The 7332-nt window shown below is 43.2% G+C and overlaps 1 long non-coding RNA gene across 1 annotated transcript; it reads left to right on the top strand.

Annotated features, from left to right (window-relative positions):
- Positions 1-5966: 5966 nt before the first annotated feature.
- Positions 5967-6308, top strand: LOC120668139. The gene is made up of 2 exons (XR_005672251.1): positions 5967-6020; positions 6115-6308. It is a non-coding gene; the product is annotated as an uncharacterized LOC120668139 (long non-coding RNA).
- Positions 6309-7332: the final 1024 nt, after the last annotated feature.

Raw genomic sequence — 7332 nt, 5'->3', positions numbered from 1 at the left:
ACCGGTCTGGGCTAGTTTGATCGCCAGTGTATCGATTCACACATCGTTTGTGTTTGCACGTGGCGTCAGCCGACCTGACCGGACCTCGCACATCGCCGGGTGCTGTCCGCTCCCGCTGTTGCCCGTTGGGCAGCCCACTCCCAAGCCATTTTGCTTTCCGGTGTGGCGCCCTGGCCTAGCACAGTAGTACTAGGGCGCTACCGGTCAGGGCCTCATGGGTCAGGGGAGCTGTTGCAGCAAAGCTGGCAGCCTGGCGCAGTTGTATTTATGTTTGTGTGTAGTACTGTACTCCACTCACCACGGGGGCTGCAGCCTCTCCTCTAAGGGTGGGAATGTGGAAATGGTTATCCGAATTTTTTTGCATCCGTATTTGTATTCGCACATAATATGGATATCCGCATCCGTATCCGATTGTAATGTGGTACTAAAGTGGATATGTCTGAATTAGTTTTTCCTCATTTTTCTCTGTCCGATTCCACATCCGTATTCGACAATATCCGCAACATCCGTATTCGAATAAGAATGAGCACATAGAAAACTATTAAAAATTATATATATAACTAATGATTAGTGATATAGTATTATTTTTAATATTAATAATAATGTATTTAGTGGAACTATTTAAGAGTGATCATGAATAAATGACATGTGCTACTAGGTTTAATATTACTAATGATATATAAAGATTAAGTTTAATTAATTTCAATTTAATTAACTATATTTTGATATGGATAATCATATTGATTTTAATTTACTTTGGTTATCCACTTATTGATAAAAATTAAAAATATACTTTATTCCATTTATTCTTTATAACTATTGATATTTCTATTAAATTATTTATTCATTTTCATTTTTATATCTTTATATGATCAACTATTTAAATATTTATGGATAAATATGTTTTGATGAGATGTCCTTTTCTTAACTACAACGGTTACATACTTTAATCCTTATTGTATAATGACTTAGCGATACCTTCGAAATATGTTTATAATGAATAAAACAAACGAATATAACTATGTTCCAAATCAAGTAAATATCCAAATCCGTATCCGATTTTGAGACATCCGTTTTGCATCGTATCCGACAACATCCGAATTCGTATCCGTATCTGAGTTAAAATGTGGAAAAAAGTGCTATACGGATCCGATTCCATGCGTATCCGATCCGATTCCATCCTTACTCTCCTCTCTGCTGCCGCTGCTGTCTCTCTGCCCATTCTCTCTGGCAGTGGCACTCTGGCAGGTTCACTGTCTCTACCCACTCCCCATACCCATAACCCGTCACAGCATTTGCCCACCTCTCTGCCCTCACTTTGGCAGGGCTCCGCGAGGTTACATGCAAGGGGAGCTGTAGTCTGCAAAAAGCGTGGGAGGGCGGCCAGGGACAGGGGATTAGGAGTGGGACCCACGTATCGTCCTTGGCAGGCGAGGATTTATGATGACGTCGCTTGGGTAAGGATGAGCATGGCCAACTGGTGCATTATGCGTTTGTGGTAGAATTGATTGATGAGGCATTATAGAAGCAGCAACTTCAGGTGTAACTTGTTCTTGATCTCTGTTTGTTCCTGGGAGTGCCCGTTTTGCATCTTGTCGTCAGCTTGCCATTAGTCGTTTGTACTAACTTTGTATATACGGACTCACTTCGTGGTTCAACAAATATACATAACTCTGTAATTAAAGTGTGCCCTCTCCTAACTAAGCTAATGAAAATTAAACAATGTTGAAGACTTGAAGGTTACCATTGCCATCGCCTATGGGTTAAGACACCGAGAAAACCAGTGTGGACAACTGGGAAACCAACTTTTGGTAAGTTGCACTAGAAGACAACGGTGATTAAAGAATTAGTGAAGTCGCAACAAAACGGTTGTGGATTTAGATGATGTCTGGTGTTTACATTCATTAGGGCATGATAAATATAGGCGAAAAGTTGTGCGCTATTGTTTTGTAACATGCTACGTCAAATTGGATTGTTTTTTTTAAAAAGGCCGTAGCACGCGGATGAATCTAAAAAGGATATTGTAGCACCACTTCTTATTTGAAGCAGATGATGAGATAGTTGACTAGAAGGCGCACGGCGGTGGGACGCGGACTGTTCCCACAAACGGTAGTAGCAAGAGAACTATAGAAAGTAGAAAGGCAACTTTGTTCTGACACGAATTAAGTTCAATCAAAAGTATAAGAACAAAGGAGCACTGGATAGTTTTGTTCGGGTGATCACCAAAACTAGTTTGAAAAAGCGGTCGTGTTCCTTACCAGAATGGTCGATCCGGCCTAAACTTCCAGATTCTATTGAAATGGTGATCAACATCGCTAGCTCATAAGGCTCCGTTCCATCGATGCTCGTAACGGCCGGCCGGGTCTGGGGCGTTGGCGTGCGTGCCGAGACAAAAGCAGTGCCGGGCATCGCAGTGACACGGCCTGTGCCAGTGTCAGGACAGGCGGGCCCAGATACTCTCATCTCTCCCACGCCTGTCCCTAGGCTCCTCCGTCCTACTACCCATTTGAATATTTGATTTGTTTCCACTTTCCACTTCTGATCTCGCCTCTCCGCCTCTTCCTCCCAAGTAAAATGTGGTACCGCCCGTGGTGGATAGGCCGAGAAGTAAAATGATTACCTTCCTAATTTGAGTGTAAATAAATAATAAATAATGAATTTGTTTTTACGATAGAGGTTGTAAATACTAATCACTCCGTCAAAAAAAAATGCAATTATAGGATTCGTGTCAGTCAAATTTATTAAAGTTTGACCAAGTCTATAATGATTAATATTAATATTTAAGTCTCGACCAAGATCTATAATGAAAATATATCCCATTTTTAATCTATTGATACTAATTTTGTATTATAAATGTTTGATATTTTTTGCACAAATTTTGGTCAAAGTTAAAATTCATTGTCTCCTTGAAAAACGAGAATTGTATTTTTTTTGGATGGAGGGAGCATTGAATTAGTAGTGGTTTCTCCAAGTCCAAGCACGGTAACAAATCCCCAAAGCTAAGTACTACTCATAAGAGCAGCACCACGCAGCATGTGTACTGTAAAGAAAATATCAACCTTTATCAGACTCTTCTGTACATTGAAACAGGTGCGTTGGACAGGCTCGAACAGCACGACAGTACTATGCTCAGCCCAGCCATTGACCGGTCTGGCCTAGTTTGATCGCTAGTGTATCGATTCACACATCGTCTGTGTCTGCACGTGGCGTCAGCCGACCTGACCGGACCTCGCACATCGCCGGGTGCTGTCCGCTCCCGCTGTTGCCCGTTGCGCAGCCCACTCCCAAGCCATTTTGCTTTCCAGTGTGGCGCCCTGGCCTAGCACAGTAGTACCAGGGCGCTGCCGGTCAGGGACTCAGGGTTCAGGGGAGCTGTTGCAGCAAAGCTGGCAGCCTGGCGCGGTTATATTTATGTCAGTGTGTAGTACTGTACTCCACTCACCACGGGGGCAGCAGCATCTCCTCTCTGCTGCTTCTGCTGTCTCTCTGCCCGTTCTCTCTGGCAGTGGCACTTTGGCAAGTTCACTGTCTCTACCCACTCCCCGTACCCATAACCCGTCACAACATTTGCCCACATCTCTGCCCTCGCTTTGGCAGGGCTCCGCGAGGTTACATGCAAGGGGAGCTGTAGCCTGCAAAAGCGTGGGAGGGCGGGCAGGGACCGGGGATTAGGTGTGGGGCCCACTTGTCGTCCTTGGCAGGCGAGGATTTATGATGACGTCACATGGGTAAGGATGAGCATGGCCAACTGGTGTATTGTGCGTTTGTGGTAGAATTGATTGATGAGGCTTTATTGAAGCAGCAACTTCAGATGTAACTTGTTCTTGATCTCTATTTGTTCCTGGGCGTGCCCGTTTTGCAACTTGTCGTCAGCTTGCCATTAGTCATTTGTACTAACTAAGCTAATGAAAATTAAACAATTTTGAAGATTGAAGGTTACCATTGCCATCGCCTATGGGTTAAGACACTGAGAAGACCAGTGTAGACAACTGGGAAACCAACTTTGGGTATGTTGCACTAGAAGACAACGGTGATTAAAGAATTAGTGAAGTCGCAACAAAATGGTTGTGGATTTAGATTATGTCTTGTATTTACATTCATTAGGGCATGGTAAATATAGGCGAAAAGTTGTGCGCGTTATTGTTTTGTAACATGCTACGTCAAATTGGATTGTTTTTTTTAAAGGCCGTACACTACAAGAAACCATTTAATCTGTGTCGATTTTTGACGAAATTTTCGTAACATTTTCAGATATCGTCACAGATCTGCAACTATGGATATTAGGCCCATAACACAGTGACAGTTTATTGATTTCATCATGAACGAGCCCAAAACCTGTGACGTTTTAGCAAATCCGTCGCAATTAATAAATTTAGAATTATTGTCATAGCACAAGGTGAGAAAACATAAATACAAAAAGAAAAAGAAATAAGGCATCACAAGGTGAGAAAACAAAATTACAAAAAGAAAAAAAAGGCCTCGAACTTGGTATTCTCTAATATTATGGACATAAGGTTGTGTTCAAATTCGAGGTGTGTACAAGTTCAAAAATATTATGAGGTATTCAAATTTCGAAGTCCTACTTGAGTTATATGAAACTATGCAAGAGATGTATCATTTTGTGAATAATGTATAGTGTCACTTTATTAAAATCATATGAAATTTTTATTATAAGCTTATGGACCTAAAATGTAATAGCATATCTATTTTTATGATAAGCTTATGGATCTATATTATGTTGTTATGTAATTTTTTAGAATTTCCTGACCAAATTTAGATATTATTGTAATTATTATGATAAGCTTCTTACATTTTCAACAAGTCCAATCTGATTTGAGAAGCTCAGAGTGGGCTGGGCTTGCAAGACTCGGGTAAACTAGTGGATGGCCCACAGCTCATAGAGAAGCTAGTAGCACCGCAGCTTTCTAGTTCCGTGTGAAAACTGTGAGGTCAAAGGCCAAAAATTTTGGCGGCCAGAACTCCCGCTCATGAAATCCATATTCATTCCGCACGCAGCACCCTTTCCTATCTGCCTTGCCCTTATCCTTTTCGTTTCGCTCCCCATCCACCATCTGGCCGCGCGCTCCTCCTGTCCCCTTCCTCCACTCCCTTCTTCCCCCGCTTCCCCTGCCCGTTGGCACCAAGGTCGTTGAGGTCGCGCCCGCCAGCCGCCGCATTCGTCGGCTTCCGGTGGCCAGTCGCCAGATCCGCCGCCCCCTGTCCCGGATCTGTTGTCTCTGGGCCCGTGGTGGCCTTCTCCCTGTCCTCGGCGCCGCCTTGTGTGCTGTGGCCGCCGATTCGTGCCATGGTGAGGGGGCTGGCCTGATTCTCATGGGCTCCCATCGATGATGGTGCCCGCCATGCCTCCTCCTGCTTGCGCCCGTCCCCGCCACCCGACCAACAGCAGCGCCACGGGCCAGGCGGCGCGGCACCATTGCTCGGCGCACGCGAGCGCGACGGGTGGAGTGGTACCACCCGCGCGGCGGCTGGCGGGGCACGCACGCTCCCCCGTGCGGCGCAGCACTCTGCTCGAGGCCGGCTCCGTCCTCCTGCTCGCGCCTTGCCGCAGGTAGGACTGAATGCTAAGCAGATTTCGTGTTTCCCCCCTTTTTCTGATCTGATGTGCTGAAGGGCTAAAAGATTTCTCGATCTGTAGGGGTTCCTTTGTGTGCTGGTTCGGTTGAAGGTAAAAAGGCAAGTATTTGTCCTAGGGTTTCGATTCAGTCATGATCTTGTTTGATGCTACTGCTCTTTTTGAACATGGCATGATAGATTTAATAGCACTTCTATTCTGTCGAAATAAAAATGCTACTAGTGATTAGTATACAAGTAACTCTGCTTGTATTTTGTGCATGCGACTGCCCTAGCATGATTATGTCATTTTTCAGATTGGCAGATTTGGCCATTTGAAGCTATGGCACATTGGAGGATCAGTCCTGGTTGGGTTTCCCTTCGCTCTGGGGACAGTCCGTTACAGCTTCTTTGTAGCGGTGTTCAACATTGGATAGGCAGCCACACAAGTATTCCACATGTAAAAATTCTTCTGCAATTGGACTGAACTTTTTGCCTGCCATTTGGGTTATGAACTTCAGACTGATGCATTCCTTCTTTCAGGTCAATGGTGAACTGCATGACACTGTTAGTTTGGGTCACTTTGTTATATCAAAATGAATCAATAGATGGGCATTAAGTGCATAGAGGTTTTAGTTTTGTATAGAATAAACAGAACCATTGTCCTATATGTCAGCACCTAGTTGACATGCAGAAACAGTTGGCTGAGCATTTTGATTCTTCAGTTTTCTGATTTTTGTGCAGTTATGTCCTAATTAAATGCTTAAATGTATAAAATGTTGTTAACTAGTGCTGATCTGCTAGCTCCGACTTGGCATCCATCTCATTTGTCGTGTGCTGCTGTGTTGATTGATGGATCAACTTGGCCTCTTCATTTTTTATTCAGCATTGTTCTAATTTTGAATCAAATTGTTTCCTAACCCAGTATTGCATTGGCGTGGTGTAGCTCTCCATGCATCTGTGTCCATACAGGTAATCTGTTAGATGAAATGGCCTTGGAGACAAAGTAGCTGCTGGTTGCTTTGCTTTACGGTCATGCAGGTGATCAGTCCTTTCTTATCTGCATATTTGTTTGCTTTATGGTTGAAACTTGAAGGGATCAGGAGTTATGACATTGTAAATCTACGCTATTGAAAAGATCTCATCGCATTGTCTATTTCTGTATTCCTAAGTTGAAAATTATGCTTCATAGTTTCTCTACTTCATTTGTCTATTTCTTATTTGATCTTATCCTTGCCAATGTAAAATTAGGATGCCACTTGTACAGTAAAATTTATAAAAGAACGATTCATATCAGCTTCTTAATATTTTTTTGTTAGGAAACGGAGCACTGGGGAGGATCAGTGAGGAGATGAACAAGAAGCAAGTTGAGCGTGAAAACCTATGTGATCTATTGTTGATGTTGCAGGTCCTGTTGGTGCTCTGGAACATTTGCTCCTTTGCTTCGGGAATCAAACTGCTACTTGTATCAGATGCTTGGATTTTTGTGCTGCAGGTCCTGTTGGTGTGTATTCTAGGCTATTGTATCTCTTTTCAGTGTGAACCTGAGATTATATCTTTTATTTTGGGCTGCTAAAATTTGGGCCGTGTTTGGTTGAGACCACGAAATTTTTTCACAAAAAGACAAATGCATGCATGAAGTTCTAAACGAAGTTTATTTGCGAAATCTTTTCACGGATGGGTGTAACAAAAAGACAAATGCAACAGTAACCATCCTCTAATCGTACGATCAAAGATCTAATTAGATTGGTCTCGCGAATT

Source organism: Panicum virgatum, chromosome 3N (genome assembly GCF_016808335.1).
Source record: "Panicum virgatum strain AP13 chromosome 3N, P.virgatum_v5, whole genome shotgun sequence".
Lineage (NCBI taxonomy): Eukaryota > Viridiplantae > Streptophyta > Magnoliopsida > Poales > Poaceae > Panicum > Panicum virgatum.
Note: the sequence above shows the minus strand (reverse complement) of the source record. Positions and strands in the feature narration are given on the sequence as shown.